Source organism: Molossus molossus, unplaced genomic scaffold (genome assembly GCF_014108415.1).
Source record: "Molossus molossus isolate mMolMol1 unplaced genomic scaffold, mMolMol1.p scaffold_m16_p_6, whole genome shotgun sequence".
Taxonomy (NCBI): domain Eukaryota; kingdom Metazoa; phylum Chordata; class Mammalia; order Chiroptera; family Molossidae; genus Molossus; species Molossus molossus.
The window spans coordinates 23,088,734-23,109,654 of record NW_023425399.1 but is presented as its reverse complement, the minus strand read 5'-3'; the positions used below and the strand labels follow the sequence as shown (position 1 = coordinate 23,109,654).

At 44.3% G+C, this 20,921-nt stretch overlaps 1 protein-coding gene across 2 annotated transcripts in view; it reads left to right on the top strand.

The window, feature by feature from the left end:
- The first annotated feature begins 17,273 nt into the window (after positions 1–17,273).
- HCK (HCK proto-oncogene, Src family tyrosine kinase) overlaps positions 17,274–20,921 on the top strand; it is a 42,396-nt gene continuing 38,748 nt past the window's right edge. For both annotated transcript variants that reach the window (XM_036244242.1, XM_036244243.1), the window contains exon 1: positions 17,274–17,537. The gene's annotated coding sequence lies outside the window, so the exon portion shown is untranslated. The remainder of the gene's footprint in view (positions 17,538–20,921) is intronic.

The window sequence follows — 20,921 nt, the reverse complement described above, 5'->3', positions numbered from 1 at the left end:
CAAGACCTTAGTGCTGGGTCTGCCACATGATAGATGCTCAATACATGCTATTTCCTTCCACATCTAACACTTTCTGATTCAGTGCAGCTGTCTTTACCCGTGTGCAATGGGATGGGAACTGAGGTGGGAGTGAGATGTAAGAAGAACCTTACGATTGGGAAAAAGGGAAGAGGACTTGCCCCTCGCAGCCCCACTGCAGCCTGGCTTCATGCTTGAGCTCTAAAGAAAAGTACCCAGGACTCCACAGAGCCATCTCAGGGTCTTGGGTAGCCAAAGAAATCTAAAGGCAGTGTTGGAGAGGGAGAGAAGTCAGCATAAGGACAGCACATGGCCCAGCCCAAGTAAAGGCTTGGAAGCTAAAAGAAATGAGCCCCGAGAAGAGACCAGAGACTTGCCTGGAAGAACTAGGCAAGTTTATTTGTAATAATGTCACAGAGCCCTCCATGACCAGACACAAGGTACTTACTTTGAGGTAGGTACTATTTTCACCCATTTTTTAAATTGATTAGAGAGAAACATCAGTTTCTGTTGTTCCATTCACTTATGCATTCATTGGTTGATTCTTGTATGGCCCTGATGGGGGAATCGAACCTGCAACCTTAGCATATTGGGATGATACTCTAACCAACTGAGCTACCTGGCCAGGGCTGTCATCACCTATTTTTAAGTAACATTATTATTAGGGCTTCAGGTCCAGGGAGTTCCATGATTCATATTCAGTTTGTGGCAAGTGATCATCCCATCATAATTGGTTCATGCAAGGCCCTTTTGATATTTTGCTGTTTTATTATCCCCTTGCATCTACACATTTTCCATACTCTTCCTCCCCGCCATGGACACCCAATCCTATGTGTTGATATATGTCCCTGGACATAAAATATACAATGTTTTGTGTGTGTATTTATACTACATAAATAGTATTGGGTAAGGATCTCATTCTGTTCCTTCTTTTTCACCTCATAATATGTTTTTAAGATCTGCCTCTGTTGCCCTGAACGGTTTGGCTCAGCGGTTGGAGCGTTGGCCTGTGGACCAGAGAGTCCCGGGTTCGGTTCCCACTAAGGGCACGTACCTCGGTTGCAGTTTGTCCCCAGCCTTGGTTGGGGTTGGTGGGTGGCAACCACTCGATGTGTCTTTCTCACATTGACGTTTCTCTCTCTCACTTCCTCCCACTCTCCCTCCCACTCTACCTGAAGATAAATGCAAAAATGTCCTCAGGTGAGGATAAAACAAAAAAACTGCCTTTGTTGCCATTGGAAAATGTAGCTTGTTGCAAAATATTCCAAGCTAAGCAGCCACTGTTTTATGTATCCACTCCCCCAGTGATGGACACTCAGGTTGTTTCCAACTACCTCTTACTATAAATAACACTGTGATGAACATCTTTGAGCATGACCCTTATGGGAATTAGATTACAGGGCATGTAGGTTTTAAATGTCACAAAATTCTGCTAAAATGGCTCCCCTAACAACCTGTGAAGGATGCTGTCTTCCCACACTTTCATCAGCGTTTATATTATTTGACTTTGTAATTTTTGCCTACAGGTTGGGTGGTAAGGTGGCATCTCATTTGCTGTTTTAATTTGTATTTCTCTATTAATCCTGAAATTCAGAACCTCCTACTTGTCAGGTATTTGGGCTTCCCCTTCAGTGAATTGCCTGTTCAGCTCTTTTGCCCATTATATATTGGGTTTCTTATCTTTTTCTTGTTGATTTGTAGGAGTAGCTTATACATTTTAGATATTCCTTGTTGACTCTTGATGTTCCAGCTGTCTTCTCCCAGTGTGTTGCCTATCTGTTAAGTTTGTCTATGGCAGAGGTTCTCATATTTTAGCATGCACTAGAATCTTCTGGAAGGTTTGCTAAACCACAGATTGCTAGACCCCACCCCAAGGTTCTGGCTCAATAGAGCAAGGGATAGGCTCAATAATTTGCATTTCATGTGATGCTGATGGTCCAGGGATCACACTTTGAGAACCACTGGTCTAGGGTGCTTTCCTTGGAACAAATTTGTTCCATTGAACAAATCCTTAATTTTGATGTTTTCGAGTCTATTTATCCTCATTTTATGTGTGAGGGAACTGGAGCTCAAGGAGGTGAAGTGAATGATCCAAGGTCACAAAGTGAGCTGGGATTTGCACCCATATCTGGCTAACCCCAGGGCCCAGCTATCCTGTCTACCAGACTGGGATGTAGTGATCTCAAACAGGCATTTGGACCTGAGGCTATAGAAAGCCTTAATAGGTTCCTAAGTGAGGCAGCTTGAGAGGGAGGAGTCAGCTGGCTAGGGGCTGGAGCCAAAGAGCTAGAGGTCCCTAAGGTCTTTGCAAGAGGGTCAGGCTCAGAAATTGCCTGCAGTCCTAGCTAGGACACAGTTTCAGGGCTACTGAGAAGCACTGGGACAGTTCTTACCCCACAGCCCCGGCAATGGGGCAATTTCCCTCACACCTCAAGGAAGTCCTCACCACCCCGGAACTACCCTGTTACCAAAGCCATGTAATCCCTAGTTACTGAAGTACAAAGAGCCCTGGCTGAGGTGGCCCAGGCTCCGGGTATGAGAACACTGACCACACTTCCTCCTGTAGCATCCAGAGACCCAGCCAGGATCACTTCCCATCATAGTTCAGTTCCTGGCACTGCAAGAGAGGAAAGCCCCTGGGAGTGGGACAGCTGTTTCCTGAAGACTTATAGGGGTGGTGTAAGGGAGGAACTTCCCTACCAGCTAGACTGCCTGGGGACAGAACTGCCCCCATGGGCAAGTGGTGAAGCTACTGAAATTGTCTTTACCCCTACACTTAGCGCCCCTACTTCAGGACCCTGCAATTTTCTACTCCCTCTGAGCTTCCAAATGGAGACTTCTAGCAGCCCTTCACAATGACAGTCCTGGGACCACTGTCATTTGGTCACCAAACATTTAGAGAGCACCACTCTGTGCCAGACACTGTGCCAAACACTGGAGGGAGACACAGAACAGTCTCTGCCCACTGAGGGGCTCTGGGCCTGATGGGGAGGGGAAGTCCTCAAATAACCACAGAAGAAAGTTCTCAATTGCAAACTCAGAGAGTGAGAAACAGCTCTTTCCAGGGAAGATGGAAAAGGCTTTGCAGAGAAAGTGACTTATGAGCAAGACTGTGAAGGATGAGCAAGATTTGGGGCAGCTTTCCAGGTAGGGCCAACATAAGCAAAGGCCAAGGAGTTCGAAGGAGCATGGCACACTCTAAGACTAGTGACCAGTTAGGCCCAGTACAGTGGTTAGATGCTCTGCCCCAGGGCTCAGACTGAGTGAGTTCTGAGTAGCAACTCTGTGACTTTGGGTAAGCCCCTAAATGTCTCTGGGTCCTAGTTTTCTAATCTATAAAATGGGAATAATAATAGTGTTACCCTTATAGATCTCACAGATTGTTGTGAGACTTAAAAAAAATAATCCATGTAAAAATAGATAAAGTACGTGTTCAGTAAATGTGACCATTGTTATTGCTGAAGGAACATGGGGCATGTGAGGTGGGGGGACAGGGTGAGGGGCATCAGAGAGGAAACTAGAGGAGTGGGCAGATTGAGAAGGCCTTTGGGACAAGGAAGAGTAGGCAGTGAGGAGCGACCTAATGGGCTACATCTTCCAGAAGTGAATCTAGCTGCTTGGAGAGGAGGTTTGACTAGAGAATAGAGGAGACCCTGGGTGCTGGGGAATGGGGCGGGGTGCTGGGACAATGACCAGATGAGAGATGCTAAGACCTGGCTCAGATGGGGTAAGAGGAAGAAAGAGGAGAGGGCCAGTTCCGCAAGGAAGGGAGGGGAAGAAGGCTCCCTCCTGGCTCAGAAACAGTAGCCACTCACATCATTTGATTAGACTCATCATTCATTCATTCATTCATTCCACAACTGTTTTTTTTTGTTTGTTTTTTTAGTACTTGAACCCTGGCCTCATGGAGCTTACATTCTAGGGAGTTTATATAACTATTAATCACCCAAAGAAGCTTAAATGATCAGAAATTGACAGCTCTATTGGTGTGTCCTCTCATTTCTGACTTGTCCACCCTCAGCCATTTTAGATGAAGGGCAAAGGGTCTTGGAGCCAGGCTAGCCTGTCTTGACCACTTCCTGCAATGGGGACTTTGCTGTCTTCTGGACAGTCCTTACTATCAAGTGCAAGAGCTAACAACTCCCTCCTTGCCCACCCCAGCTGCCCCAACCCCACTGCCAGTTCCCAGCTTTGCCTTCTAGAACGCCGCATGACAGCTGCTCCCTCAGCCCTTGCACAGCTCTGCAGGGATGCACAGAAAATGATGTGACCTGCAAAAACCTCTCATTTCTGTCTAAAAGCAACTTGTTTAAAAATTTGTTTTTGAAGCTTACCATGCAGACAAATGAATAGTGTCTTTGATGTGTAACGAAGACATTCAAATAAATAACAAAGACCCATAGCCCAATAGAAAAATAGGCAAATTATTGTGCAGTATACTAAAAAGAAAACGCAAATGACTAAAACACGTGACAAAATGTTCAGCCCCACTCATAATAAGAAAAATGCAAATTAATACTACACTGAGAAGACATTTTTCAATTACTAGACTGGCAAAGTTTGGAAAGTTTGATAACTTGGGTGTAGGTGTGAGGAAACAGGCACATTCGTGCATTTTGGGTGGGAGGGTAGGTTGGTAAAATCCTATTTAGCAACATCTACCAATATTTTAAACGCACAGACCCTTTGATCCAAGAATTTCTCCTACATTTATACGGACACAAGTAGAAATGGTGGATGTCATGTTTCTAATAACAAGAGATTCGAAATAAATAAATGAAATGTTCAGTGACGGGGCTGGTTAAATAAACTGTGGCCCATGCAGACAATAGAATGCCATGCAGACATAAATAAGAACAAGGTAGCTCTATGTACTTATATGAAATCATTTCCAAGATAGAGTAAGAGGGAAAAAAAGTAAGGTGCAGAACAATGCACTTTGCATAATTCCTTCTTTCTGTTTAAAGGTGGAGGGGAATGTCTGTGTGTATACTCGTAGAATCGTTCTGGAAGGATAGACAAAACAAGTGATGGTTGCTGCCTCTGAGCTAGGGGAGTATACAGCATAATATGGGTGGAAGGAAACTTCTTTTCATAATGTATCTTAAATATTCTGCCATGAATATAAATCACAGAAAAGCAATTTTTGAAAATGCCATTGTGATATTTATTGTACTCTATAAGATCATCTGGCTTCATGTCTGTCTGACCTCCCCATCCCCATCCTAACACACACACACACACACACACACACACACACATCTTGTCAGGGCAAAGGAGAGAGCTGGTTCTGAATCATTCCTGTGCTCTGTGGAACCCAACACAGCACCCAGCACAAAGCAAGTTCTCAGAAAACTTGAATGCATATTCATAATGACTACCTTCTCCACAAAGTCCCCAGTTAGTCTCACCTCCTGATATTCATGCTTTTGTGTAGACCCTTCCCACCTTTAATAGGGATGACCTGTGTAATCCATGTGATGTTTTGCCTTGCTCTCCTGAATCGCTCACTCTGGGGGCAGCCAGACACTGTATCATGAGCACAATCAGGCATCCTTACAGAAAGGTTCACATGGTGAGAACGTGGAGGGAGTCACCTTGGAAATGGATCCTCCTGCCCTTGCCAGTTCTTCAGATGACTGCAGACCAGGCTGACCTTGACTGCAGCCTCATGAGAGACTCTAAGCCAGAACCACTGAACTAAGCTGCTTCCAGATTCCTGACCCACAGAAACGGTGTGAGATAATAACTGTTTATAATATTTTAAGCTGGTAAATTTTGGGTAATTTGTCACATGGCAATGTATAACTAATACAATCAATAAATCTCCAGTAAGCATTTATTGTGTATCAATTCTATGAGGAATGTGAGAGAAAAACTCATGGTCCTGCCCTCAGAGGAACAGTCCAGGTGCACATTCATTTCTAGACTCATTTATTCCTTCAACCAATATTTACTGAGCACTAACTATATACCTGGCCCTCTGTTGAATGCTGACTTATAGAATGTTGACAATTAAAATACACTGGAATATGAAAGGGAAATTTTTGGAGTGATGGAAATGTATATTTTAATGGGGTTGAAGTTAATAGTTGTATATGCATTTTTTAAAATTCAGCAAATGGGTTTCCGGTCAAGATGGCAGCACAGACAAACGTGGTACTCGTCTCTGGAAGTCCTACAACTATGAAATTAAAGAAGAAGCCACATCGAGATTGCTAGGAGGGACAGAGGCGTGGACGGGCTGGTCCTACACCCACGTGTGGAGGATAAAAATCAGGAGGGATACCTGGGCTGTGAAGGTCCTCCCACACCAGGTTTGCAGCTCAGGGTTCCAGTGCCAGGAAGAGAAGTCCCTATAACTTCTGACTCTAAAAACCAGCAGGAGTTGAGGCTGAGGGAGGCTGAGGCTCTGGAGTCCCAGGCAATTCTTCTTAAAGGGCCCACGCATGGACTTACTCAGACCCACTCCCTCTGAGCTCCAGTATAGGGGAGGCAGCTTGAAAGGCACCAGAGACATATGGGGAAGAACTGAGCTGTATAGCATTGGGGCAAGAGCTGGAGAGGCAGCTTTTTCCTGGACAGACGTGCTGGCGGAGGCCGTTATTCCTTTGGTGAGCCCTTCCCCCACGGGGCCAGCAGAAGGCTGCAGTGTCTGCAACTCCAGCAACTGGCTCATACAGTTTGCCCCACACGGGTGATTCCCTAAGGCCTTGCCCACCCAACTCCCAGGCCCACCCAAGCTATTTCCAATGGCTTTACCATAGGATTGGCCTGTCTTGGATCCTGCTTCAGATTTTCCTAAAATCTCTCAAACAAGCAGCACCTGGTCTCAGCAATCCCCATACCTCTTGTTAAGTGGCCCCAGGCCTGGCACTAGAAGCAGCCAGCCTTGGTTCACAGCTTGGCTTTGCCTGGGCACCTCCAAACCCAGCACAATAAGCAGCCATCTGTAGATCACTTTGTAGATTATGCCTGGTGGCCCCGGATAGAACACAGGCAGTGGCTGACCTTGCCCCAGAACCAGCACACCCAGCGGACAGCTTCAGACCACATCGACGCACTGCCACCCAACCACCTCCACAAGTGACATGCTCAAGGAATGGAGCCCTGCTGAAGTAAATCTTGCTCTGTGTTGTAGGACCCTGCACAGCTGATCATCCGAGGTAGACAGAGGTCAGTGAACAGTGGGCAAAGCCAGTCCTTGCAGCTGATCAACCTGAGTAAATCCCTCCCATTGATTTGCCAATAGCAATCAAGACTCAGTTACAACAGAAGGGTGTACAGTCCACATGAGGTATGCACCTTGAGGGCCCAGCTGGGGTAATCAGGGAGGCTGTGTCACTAGACCCTACAGGACACCTACTACAATAGGCCACTCTAGGAAGCCTAGGAGACATAGCAACTTTACCTAATACATAGAAACAAACACAGGGAGGCAGCCAAAATGAGGAGACAAACAAGTCCCAGATGAAAGAACAGAACAAAACTCCAGGAAAAGAACTAAATGAAATGGAAATAAGCAGTCTAACAATTGCAGAGTTCAAAACATTGGTTATAATAAGTGTGCTCAATGAACTTAGAATTTCAAAGAACTTCAAGGAACTTAGTGAGGACCTCAAGAGCATAAAAAAGGACCAGTTAGAAATGAAGAATGCACCCTGGCCAGTTTGGCTCAGCGGTTAGAGCGTCGGCCTGCGGTCCGGAGAGACCCGGGTTCGGTTCCCGCTAAGGGCACGTACTTCGGTTGCAGTTTGTCCCCGGCCCTGGTTGGTTGTGCGGGTGGCAGCCACTCGATGTGTCCCTTCGCGTCGATATTTCTCTCTCTCTCTCCTTCCTCTCTCTCCCTCCCACTCTATCTGTACAAAAAATGGAAAAATATCCTCGGGTGAGGATAAAAAAAAAAAAAGAAAAGAAATGAAGAATGCACTAACTGAAATGAAAAATAATTTACAGGGGATCAATAGTAAAGTAGGCAAAGCCAAGAAGAAAACCATTAATTTGGAATATAAGGAAGAAAAACATACCCAACCAAAACAGCAAAAAGAAAAAAGAATCCAAAAAATGAGCATAGTGTAAGAAGCCTTTGTGACAACTTCAAGCATAACAACATTCACATCACAGGGGTGCCAGAAGGAGAAGAGAGAGGGCAAGAAATTAAAAACCTATTTGAAAAACTAATGACAGAAAACTTCCCTAACTTGGTGAAGGAAACAGACATATAAGTGCAGGAAGCACAGAGAGTCCCAAACAAGATGAACCTGAAGAGGTCCACACCAAGACACATCATCATCAAAACGCAAAAGGTTCAAGACAAAGAGAGAATATTAAAAGCAGCAAGAGAAAAGCAGTTAGTTACCTACAATGGAGCTCCCATAAGGCTGTCAGTCGATTTCTCAAAAGAAACTTTGCAGGCCAGAAAGGAGTGACCAAAAATATTTAAAGTGATAAAAAGCAAGGACCTACAACCAAGATTACTTTACCGTGTAAAGCTATCATTTATAATCGATGGCCATATAAAGAGTTTCCCAGACAAGAAAAAGCTAAAGGAGTTCATCACCACCAAACCAGTATTATATGAAATGTTGAAGGGTCTTCTTGAAAAAGAACAAAAACAAAAATATGAACAATAAAATGGCAATAAATACATATCATCAACAATTGAATCTACAAACAAAATGAGCATGCAGAACAAAAACAGACTCGTAGATATAGAGAACTTTTGTTGGTCGCCAGATGGGAGGAATGGGTGAAAAGGGTGAAGGAATTAAGAAGTACAAATTGGCTGCTAGACTGATGGACCTCAAAGGGAAGTGGGGAGGTGGGGCCAGAAGAGAGAAACCAAAGAATGTATATGCATATATGCATAACCAATAGACACAGACAATAGAGTGGGAAAGGCAGGAGGTGGGTGGGAGTGGGGAGGAGGAGGTTAAGGGGGGAAAAAAGAGAGACATCTGTAATACATTCAACAATAAAGATAAGCTTAAAGATAAAAATTCAGCAAATGAACATTTAATCTACATTTTGTTGTAAATTTTACATTAAAAATACTGTAAACAAACATTGAACTCTAGTTAATAATATGTGTGCCAGAGTAATTTACTTTCAAACCCATTTTTAAGAGATGTATTGATGGGGGGATAGAAGGACAGAAAATGCAAGCAGTATGTTAATAGTAGAATGTAGGTGGTGAGTGTGGGGGTTTTGTTGTAAAAGTCTCAATTTTGCTGTATGTTTGGAAATTTTTATAATAAAACGTTTGGGGAAAAGGATCTCCGATAACCATATATAACAATCCTCTCTGTTATTATTATTTTAATTACACAAATAAAAACAAATATAGTCTAATTAAAACAATTTTTTAAACAAATAGAAAAATGTTGCCATCTCTTTCTCCCTTATCACAATGTTCCTTTCTTCTTCAATGGCAACTTATGTTCTCGTTGGCTGTGTAGTTTCCAGAGCTTTCCTTATACATTTACATACAGATGTAGATAAATACAAAATCATGTTATTTTAAAAAATGAATATACCCTCTATACTATTAGGCACGTAGTCTTGGGGATCTCTTCGTGTCAATTGATACACATCACCTTAGTTTTAAATTGCTGAGTAAGGATGTGCCTCCTCATTCAAGTTGCAAGGCTCAGAGAGAAGGTCTCGCCCAGGAACTGACAGTAACTTAGAATTGCTGGGGCTAATCCATTCTCCTAGCACCCAGGCCTGGGTGCACCCTGCAGAAGCTTGGTCAACACTGAATGGAGGTGGGGCTGGGGCTCAGGCCTTCTTCTACGGGGAATGCCAGGGTGAGTGGACAGGTCCCACTCTACCCCTTCCGTCTTACTCCCTCCCCCACCTGCCTGGGTACCAGCACACCCAGACCCAAGAGGAAGTCCTCTAAGTGCTTCCTCTTTTCTTGGCCTCTGGGGACACTGGGGGAGGGAGAGGAGTTGAGAAACCGAACCGTTCCTCACCCCCCTGAGGGCACCCGTCAGCTGGAGGTGGCCACCAGCTGGGGTTAGAAAAACAACTTCACTGGCACCCTCAGTGTTCCCATCTCTGCCCAGTCCCACCACACCCCTGAGCATGAGGTTAGCTGCCTTTAGGATGGCACACGGGTAGGCAAGCTTCCAAGACACCTGTAGGCAAATCTCCCCAGTCACCTACACAAGAAAACCCCCGGTCCTTATCAGCTGCTGCTGCCGTGCCAGCCTCATTTTTCTCCTGTCTGTGTCCGGGCTTCGGGTACCAGACACACAGAAGTGTTTATGGTTCATCAAACAGGCCAGGCTGTTCCTCCCTGGAGATTTTGTCAAGCTGTCCCTTGTGTTTGGAATACCCTTTACCACGATCTTCTACTAGCATCCTTTAAACTGCAACCGATCACCTCCTTCAAGAAGACCTCCTTGATGCACTCCAAGCTGTTCTAGTGCCCCTCCTATGTGGTACTACAATAGCATGGGTCTCTCTCTACCACAGCATTTTCCACTCTGTATCTAAGTTATTGGTTTAAGTTTTTGTCTCCTTAATTGGGATGGACATTGCTTGAAGGCCAAGACTATCTTGTCTATTTTGTGTGAGTGTGCTCCCAGCCCTTAGCAGAGATGCATATAGTAAGCTCTTAATAAATATTAACAGAATCGATGAAAGAATGAAGGTTTTGACTCTCGGTGCTATCATTCACTGGCTGTTCCTAAACCCTGAGCTTCAGTTTCTTCTTCATCTGTGAAATGGGCACATGAATAGTACCTGCATGGAACTTGAAAAATGTAGAAGAGTGAGACAATAAACAGATTAACATATAAATATGCACTATACTGCCTCGTGGTGACAAGTTCTCTGGAGAAAAATAGGGCAGGGAGGAGGGGCTAGAAAAGACGGAAGATGGAGGAGCTTTTTAAGAAGTGGGGTCAAGACCTGCTGGGGCTGTGAAGAGTGTCTCAAGGTCTAGTCTTCTCAGATTTTCATTTGCCTCTCTTGGAAAATGAGGGCAGTGGTGACCTCCTGCCCGAGAGGGTGTAGCTGTAAAATGAACACTGGCTACTTTGCAAATAAAAGGGGAAATATCTGAGCCCTGAAATAACGACTGTGACTCTCTTCCCTATCCCCTGTCCTGTTTTGAATATAGAACTATCAACAGTGGTCCCAAAGAATTTGAAATATGAAATGCAAATGCCTCTGAAAATAGAAAAATATATTTTTGAAAGAGCCAGCATCTGATCCACTAGTAAAGTGAAGTCTGCATTGTTTCTTAGTTCCTGCCCTCCCTCCAGGACTGAGCCCTGCATCGTGTCCTCTGGTAAGTATCTCTCTCTCTCTCTACTCCTCAATGTCCAGGGCACGCTTACTGAATTTGTATAGTCATTACAAGCACAGCCTTTAGAGATGCACTGGAGGCTCACAGATATGGGTTTGAATCCCAGCTCTACTGTTTGCTGGACTGTGTGACCTTGGGCAAGTGTCTTTACCTCTCTGAATCATTCCTTTATAGTCACCCTTATCTCAACGAGAGTTAAAAAATGAGTTTATATGAGGGCACAATAAGAGCTTTTTGTGCAATAGATCAGTGCCTGGTGAGGTATTTTTACTTTGCAAATGAGAAAACAAAGTCACAGCTAGTGAAAGGCACTCAGTCCAGCCTCAATACCTTTGCTTCCATTGTTTCTCCACCCCCTGAACCATTGTCAAGTGCATACCTAGAACCTTTCTTGATTCTTTCCATCCTCTAAAAATTCTACCCAGCCTCAATTCTATCTTGTCCATGAAGTCTCTGATTTTTCAAAATTGACTTTGTTTTTGAATAGTTGTTATATCCAGGGGGCTCACAGTTCAAGAGTACAAAGTGTATACTAGAACCAAGAAGTCTCCCTCCTTCCTCTGTCATCCAGCTACATAGTTCCGTTCCACTGGGACTGCTTCAATGGAGACCACTCTGTGTGCCCTTCCTGACTCAAACCAGCATGTGCTGGTAAATCCCCACACGTTTGTGCTCTTGTTCTACGCAAATGTAAAACACACTGGAAGCTATTGTGCACCCTGCCCCACCTCCTCTTGCCAACTTGTTCCTTATCAGTACATTGGGAGTTTCACCATTCTGTTTTAAACAACATTTTATTGAATTATAATTTACATAGTATACCTTCATTATTTAAAATGTACAATTCAGTGATTTTTAGTATTTTCACAGAGTCGTGCAACATTATCACAATCAATGAGGACATTTTTATTGCCACCTCCACCCCCCAAATCCATACCCATTAGTAGCCACTTCTTATTTCTTCCCAACCCCCAGCCCTAAGCAACCACTAATCTACTTTCTGTTTCTGTAGACTTGCCTATTCGGGACAGTTTGTATAAATGGAATCATACAATATGTGATCTTCTGTGACTGGCTTCTTTCATTTCACATAACATTTTTAATGTTCATCCATGTTGTAGCGTACATCAGTACTTCATAGTCCTTTATTGCCAAATAATATTTCATTGTATGGATAGGCCATATTTTACTTATTCGTTGGTGGACATTGGAGTTGTTTCCACTTTTCGGTTTCTAATCAATAATGCTGCTATGAAGTTTTCACATACAAATTTTTCTGTAGACATATTTTTTAATTCTTTTGGGTATGTACCTAGGAGTAGGATTGCTGGGTCGTATGGTAACTCCATGTTTAACCTTTTGAGGATCTGCCAAACTTTTCCAAAGGGGCTGCACTATTTTACATTCCCACCAGCAGTGTATGAGGGTTCTAATCTCTTCATATTTTCATCAACACTTGTTATTTTCTCTTTTTTATTATTGATTTTTAGAGAGAGGAAAAGGAAGGCAGAGAGAGAGAGAGAGAGAAGTATCAGTTGGTTGTTCCACCCATTTATTCATTCATTGGTTGATTTGTGTGTGTGCCCTGACCAGGGATCAAACTCACAACCTTGGCATCTCAGGGCAACACTCTAACTGGCAGGGCTGTCTTTTTTAGTATAGCTATTCTAATAGATGTGAAGTAGCATCTCATTATGGTTTTAATTTATATTTCCCTAATGACTAATAATAGTAAACATCTTTTCATGCGCTAATATTAGCTATTTGTATAGCTTTTTTGGAGAAATGTCTATTCAGATCTTTTGCCCAATTTTCAATTATGTTGTCTTTTTATTATGCAGTTTTGTTATTTATATATTCCGGTTACCAATCTCTTATCAGATCTATGATTTGAAAATATTTTCTCTCATTCTGTGAGTCTTTTCTTTCTTTCTTTTTTTTTTAATCCTCACCTGAAGACATTTTGTTGTTGTTGTTGTTGATATTTGTTCAGATAGAGCGGGAGGGAGAGAGAGAGAGAAACATTAACACGAGAAAGACACATCAAGTGACTGCCACCCACACGACCCCAACCAGGGCCAGGGACAAACTGCAACCGAGGTACATGCCCTTAGCAGGAACTAAACCCAGGACTCTCTGGTCCACAGACCGACACTCTAACCACTGAGCCAAACCAGCCAGGGCTTGATTACTGCGGCTTTAAAGTAAGTTAGAAATGAGGAAGTGTGAGTCCTCCAACTTTATTTTACTCTTTCAGGATTGTTTTGGCTGTTCTGGGTTCCTTGCACTTCCATATGAATTTTGGGATAAGATTGTGTATTTTAAAAAAAAAAGATATCTGGCCCAGTTGGTGTGGCTCAGGGGTTGAGCATCAACTCATGTACTAAGAGGTCGCCGGTTCTATTCCCTGTCAGGGCACATGAGCAGGTTGTGGGCCAAATCCCCAGTGAGGGCATACAGGAGGTGGCCAATAGATTTTCTCTCCTATTGATGTTTATCTCTCTCTCTCCCTCTCCCTCTCTCTCTAAAATCAATAAAGAAAAAAAGATATCTGGAGTTTTTATGGGAATTCTGTCAATCAATTTGGGCAGTATCTTCATCTTAGCAATATTAAGTCTTCCACTCCATGAAGGGATGTCTTTACCATGAGATGTCTTTCTTATTCTATGAGATAACTTTATTTTGGTCTTCTTAAGTTTCTTTCGAAAATGTTGTTTTAGTTTTCAGAATACCTTGCATTTATTTATTTATTTTTTTTGTTAAGTTTATTCTCAAGTATTTTATTCTTTTTTTTTTTAATCCTCACCCGAGGACATTTCTTCCATTTTTTGTTCAGATAGAATGAGAGGGAGGGAGGGAGGGGGAGAGAGAGAGAGAGAGAGAGAGAGAGAGAGAGAGAGAGAAAGAAATATCAATGTGAAAGGGACACATCGAGTGGCTGCCACCCACACGACCCAACCAGGGCCGGGGACTAACTGCAACCAAGGTATGTGCCCTTAGCGGGAACCGAACCTGGGTCTCTCTGGACAGCAGGCCGATGCTCTAACTGCTGAGCCAAACCGGCCAGGGCTATTTTATTCTTTTTAAAAATGTATCTTTACTGTTCAAAGTATTACAGGTGTCCCTCCTTTTTCCCCCATTGACACCCTCCTCCCAGCTCCCTCCCCACCCCCAGCCTTCACGGGACTGTTGTCTGTGTTCATTAGTCAAGTATTTTATTCTGTTTGGTGAAACTATAAATGAAATTTTCTTAACTTTATTTTCAAATTGTTCATTGCTAATGTCTAGAAATACAATTAGTTTTTAAACATCCTTGTATTTTTTGGGAAGTGCTTGGTACCCATTATTATATTATCATTATTTTCCCAATCCCCAAGTGGTAGATATTTAGGTTATTTCTAGTCCTTGCCTAGTAAAATCAGTGCTGCAATGACTCTCCTTGTACATACTCATGAAGTCTCAGGCATTCTGATCTTTTCTCTCTCTCTGAGCTCTTAAAATTGTCATTTGCCACCACCCCAGCTGATGCCACCAACATCTTGACCTTCGATGACTGCCTCAGCCTGTTCACTGGGTTCCCTGCTTCCCCCAGGCCCCTCCAATCCATTCTCCACCCAGCAGAGATCCCATTAAAACACAAACCATGTGTGGCTTACTCCTCTGCTCAAAATCCTTTAATGGCTCCCATCTCGTGTCACTTCAAGTATACTATCAATACCAAGACATTTGTGGACTCACAATATGGCCCCACTACCTCTCCAACATCATCTCCATCACTCTCCCATGTACCCACTCTGTTTCGGCTACACTGGCCTCTTTGTATTCCTTAAATACAACAAGTGCAGTGGCACCTCAGGACCTTTGCTGTTACTATTCCATCTACATGGAACACACTTCCCTCAGATTATCACATGACTTACTCCATCAATTCATCAGGTCTCTGCTCAAATACTTCTTCAGAGAGGTCTTCCCTGACTACTGTCTCAAGTCACACCATCACTCTCCTCCCACCCCCACTCTCTCCCACCTTGCCCTGCTTTATTTTTCTTACAATACTTATCATCCTTGGACATAAGATGCTAGTTGATGCTCACAATGACTCCCTTAGGTAAACACTATTATTATTCCCATTTAACAGATGAGGAAACTGAGGTTAGAGAGGTGACATGATTTGTGCACTATCACTCAGCATATATAGGGTAGTAGCAGGGTTTGAACTCTAGTCTGACTCCAAAGATGCAGCATTTAGCACAACTTCTTGTGATCAGCTATATTCCCCATGACAATGAATGAATGAATGAACGAACGAAATGTTTGCCACCTCAAGTACTGGTAAGGCAGTGTATTAGGATAAAATTTGTAATTGTATACATATTCTTTGCTGCTAATATATGGTGGTGGTTACACAGGGGTATGCATTTGCCAAAACGTATCAAGATGAGTATGTATGCATGTATGTATGTATTCATTTATTATTTTTTATCCTCACCCGAGGACATTTTTCCATTTTTTGTTCAGATCGAGTGGGAGGGAGAGAGAGAGAGAGAGAGAGAGAGAGAAACATTGACGTAAAAGGGACACACTGAGTGTGCGACCCAACCAGGGCTGGGGACAAACTGCAACTGAGGTACCTGCCCTTAGCGGGAACAGAGCCCGGGTCTCTCTGGACCGCAGGCCGACGTATCAAGATGAAGATTTATAATGGTGCATTTTATTTATAAAAGCACTCCACAGTACAGTTGTTAGAAGCTTTGGGAACATATACAAGGATTTATATTGCAACATTACTTTAATAGCAAAAAAAAAAAAAAGGCAAGGACAGAGATTGGCTGTTACCAGAAGAATGCTTCTGCTATCTATGGTTCTTTATTATCACAATAGCTAACTTGTGGGAAAAGATACAACTGATGCTGACGATGACCGTCTCATGTCCCCAGAACCTGCATGTGGCTTCCTTGAGGCCGGACTTCCCCGCCCTCTCCTTTTTCCAAGTCTTCTGAATTGCCGGGAAACCCACCAGGAATGAGCCCGGGCGGTTCCTGCGGGCGAGGAACTTTGCCGGGAGTTTGAATAGCGCGGGTCCTGTTGAGCGAAACCGAAGGGCCTGGAAGGTTCAGGACGCGGCGAGGGGGAGGGGCCTGGCTAGAAGCACAAGGTTGGAAGGATGGGGGAAACGGATCAGAATGCTGGGGATAGGGGTGACGAGAATCCTGGGAGAGTGGGGTTAGAATCTGGGGTCCCTGGAGAACAGGGCTGGAATCTCAAAATGGAACAACAGATTAGAATCTTGAGGCGCGGATTCAAATCCTTTGGGAGCAAGGCTGGGGTCACTTAGGGGCAGGTCTAGAAGTCCGGGGTTAGGGTTATACATCTTTTTTTTTTTTTTTTTTTTCCTTAATTTATTGTTGACAGTACAGTATTACAATGTCCCTCGGGTAGGATCCTTTGGCTGGCCGGATTATAATCCCTGAGGCAGGGTTAGAGACCTTTAACGGGCGAGGTTAAAGATCCTTCAAATGTGTGATTCAAAATCAGTGGGGCACAGTTGGAATTTGGGGAGGAGGGGGTGGGTGCGGGTTAAAATCCTGGAGGGGGGGTTTAATCCCTTTGGGGACAAGGTTAGCGCGTGGGGAGGCAGAATTTGAAGTCATTAGGAGAGGGGTTAGAATATTTAGGGGAGGGTGATAGGCTCAGGATCTTTGGGGAGAGGTTAATATTCTTGGGGGCGGGGTTATTATCCATCAGGGACTAGGTTAGAATCCTTGGGGGTAGGATTAGAAACCTCGTGTGAGTGGTAGCAAATCTTTAGGCGGCGGGATAAGGATCCTGGGAGGTGGGTGGGGATTGGGATCCCTGGGGTGGGGCTAGAACATTTGGGGGTGGAGTTAGAATGATTTAGGGTGGGGTTATCGTCGCTCCCGGTGCAACTAAAACGCCCAGATGGCCTGTGGGCATCACCGTGTCCCTAGTTCTAGCCCCAGCCCCGGCGGACAGCCCAAGCCTAGAGGCTAGTGGAAGGTGGACGGTCAGCTCCAAAGGAGCTTTAAAAGCCCCTCGGAGGGCCGCACTAGCCTCTTCTTCAAAGTCAGTCCGTTTTCCTTCGGTACGGGTGCCCCGGGACCCCGGGGGCTGCTGAGCTGGGGGCACGCACTAGCTGCGAGGATCCGGGCTGCCCGCAGGAGGAGGAGCGGGCGCCCAGGTGAGTGCCGCGGACGGGGGCACGGAGGACACTGGCCCGGGAGGGGGGCCCGAGTCTTTGGGCTGAGGAGGGAACCTGGTTGGTGGGCAGGGCAGGCTGCAGGGCAGCAGGAAAGGACCGTCTGGGGAGCGGCAGACGGGCCGTGGGATGAGGGGCAGACCTGGGGGCGTTCCTCAGCTGCCACCCTGGGAAAGTTGGTGCAGAGGGGGAGCTTGGGCCGAGTGCCTTTATGCTGGAGCTGCCGCTTCTCTTGGCCGTCCAGGTTCCCCTTCTGCAAAAGAAAAAAATTAAAAAACGAGAAGGAAGAAATGGGGCTTCGTGAAGCCCGGGGGTTGGGGGGCGGGCGAGTGGGGAGCCAGCCCTTAGGTTCCTAGTGGGGGTGGGTAATGGGTCACAGCGGGTTGGCAGCGGTCCTGGGGAAGGGGACAGCTGGTCATAGGCGTGACAAGTGAGCCACACCCAAGCGGTACTGCAGCTGCCTCCTCCTCCTCCTCCTCCTCCTCCTCCTTCACTGGGTCCTGATCCCTCCCAGGTCTAGGTCAAACCCCAAAACCTCATGGACTGACTGAAGGTTATCTGCCTCTTCACTTTCTTCCTTGATCAGAGTGACCAAGGGAAGGTCACTCTCATCTCTGAATTTCAGTTTCCTCATCAGTCAAATGGGGCTATTAATTCTTTCTTCCAGGGCTGCAGAGAGCTGGAGTATGACAGAGGTACTGTAGGTGAAGACAGTTTAGTGTCCTGGTTATGGAAGGGGCCTCTGGGAGCAACCTGCCAGCAGGACTCCGGGCAGAAGACTTGGCCTTTCCTGCCTCCTTTTCCAGAACTATAGGATGGGGATGACAACAGTAATGGCTCCCTCGCGGGGTTGTTTTGAAGATTAGATTGAGTTACTGATGGAAAGCTGTTAGAGCATTACTAGGCAGGTTTACATGCTTAAAACATGCTAACTACTGTCATAGCCATTATGGTCTAGCCCAGTGGTTCTCAACTTTAGTGGTACATCAGAATCACCTAGAAGACTCATTGAAACACAGATTTCTAGGCCCTGACCTCAGAGTTTCTGATTCAGTAGTTCTGAAGCAGGACCTCAAGAATTTGCATTTCTAATGCATTCCCTGGGGAAGCTGATGCTGCTGATCTAGGGACAGCGCTCTGAGAACCACTGGTGCAACCTGTGGCTGGCAGGCCTCAGTAAATAGCAGTTCCCTTATCTCATGGCTTTCTCTTCACTGTCCTTTGGGGAGTGGGAAATGGGGATTAAAATACAGAAAAAGTGAAAAGAATAATAGAGTAAATACCCCAGAGACCCACCACTGAGAATGAACAAATGTTAGCATTTTGTTGTTTGTTTCAGATTTTTAAAAAATGAAATTTCTAAAAGTAAGAGATAAAATTGAAATCTCTTCATCTTGTATTCCTCTCAGTCCTGGTTCTCTCCCTCCCTAGAGGTCACCACTGTCATGAATTACAGTCCTTCCAGTCCATGCCTTTATAAATGTATTATAAAGATCTACATAAGTGCTATCTAACTGTAAGATTCTTCTGCAATTTCCTTTTTTCTTCCCCTTCTTATCATTAAGTTGCCGGGGTCTAGCTAGGATTAGAAAAAGAGGTCTAGTTCTTTCCTTTAAAAAAATTTTTTTTTCTTTATTGATTTTATAGAGGAAGGGAGAGGGAGAGAGAGATCGAAACATCAGTGAGAAAGAACACTGATTGGCCACCTCCTGCATACCCCCACTGGGGATCGGGCCCACAACCTGGGCATGTGTCCTGACGGGGAATCAAACTGACTACCTCCTGGTGCATGGGTTGATGCTCAACCACTGAGCCATACCAGCAAGGCCTAGTTCATTCCTTGTAAGTGGAGTGTCTCATTTCCCTGTTGATGACCATTCAGGTTGTTTCAGGTATTCACTACAACAAACAATAGTGCTGGGACTATCCTGAATGTGTGGCCTTGGGCACATGGGTGGGTGATTCTTGGGGAAAACACCAAGATGCTGGATGGATGGATCTCCAGAAGGGGTACCTATGGCTCTCTCTATTTGTGGGAGAGGAGGACTGAGGCCAGGAAGGGTCACCAGGTGAGTCTGGACCAGAGAAGAGAGGAGAATCTAGCTCTGCTGACCTCCCAGCTCTCTCTAGACCCAGGGCCACTGTCCAAAGTTCCCTGTTCTCACCTGCAGAAGGTCAAAGATCTTCATCTACCTCTTTCACTATCCCTGACACTCAGTAGACACTCAAACCATGGAATCATAATTTTTAAAAAGTTGGACAACAAACATTTTAGTTTATTTTCATGTAGTCTTCTTTTCTGTGTACTTTTCATTTAAAATAATCAGTAAAATGCCGCATGCACAATTTGTATCCTACCTATTCACTTAGCATTACATTGTAAGCATTTTTCCATGTCATTAAAATGTCCTTGAATTTTTTATGGCTGCATAATATTCCACTGTTTGAGTGTACCATATTTCGTTTAACCATCCTATCAAAGCACTTTTATGTAGTAATATTTTTAGGTGAAATTTATATAACATTATAAAATTAACTATTTTAAAGTGAACAAATCAGTGGCATTTAGTACATTCACAATGTTATGCAATTACTACCTTTATGTAGTTCCAAAACATTTTCATCTCCTCAAAAGGAAACACCATACCCATTAAGCAGTTACTCCCATGCCTTCCACCCCTAGCCCTTGGGCACCCCCAACCTGCTTTTGGTATCTACGGATTACTTTATTTTGGACACTTCACATAAACGGAATTATACAATAGATGACCTTTGGTGTCTGGCTTCTTTCTTTTTTTTGTCTAATTTTTTTTTTTCTTTATTGATTTTAGAGAGAGAGGAAGGGAGAGGGACAGAGAGATTGAAACATCGATGAGAGAGAACATCGATTGACCACCTCCTGCATGGCCCCCACTGGAGATTTGGCCCACAACCTGGGCATGTGCCCTGACCAAGAATCGAACCGGTGACCTCTTGATGCATGGGTCGACACTCAACTACTGAGCCACACCTGCCAAGCCTGGCTTCTTTCACTTAGCATAATGTTTCAAAGTTCATCCACATTGTAGCATGTATCAGTAGTTTATTCTGTTTTATGGCTGAATAATATTTCATTGTATGTGAATACCACATTTTGCTTATTCATTCACCTGTGGATGGAAATTTGCATGGTTTCCACCCTTTGGCTATTGTGAATAACGTTGCTATGAACATACATGTACATGTATTTGTTTGAGCACCTGTTTTCAGTTCTCTTGGGTAAATAAATAGGATTGAAATTGCTGGGTCATATACTAATTCCATGTTTAACTTTCTGAGGAATTGCCAAATTTTTTCCCACCATTTTACAGTCCCATCAGCAATGTA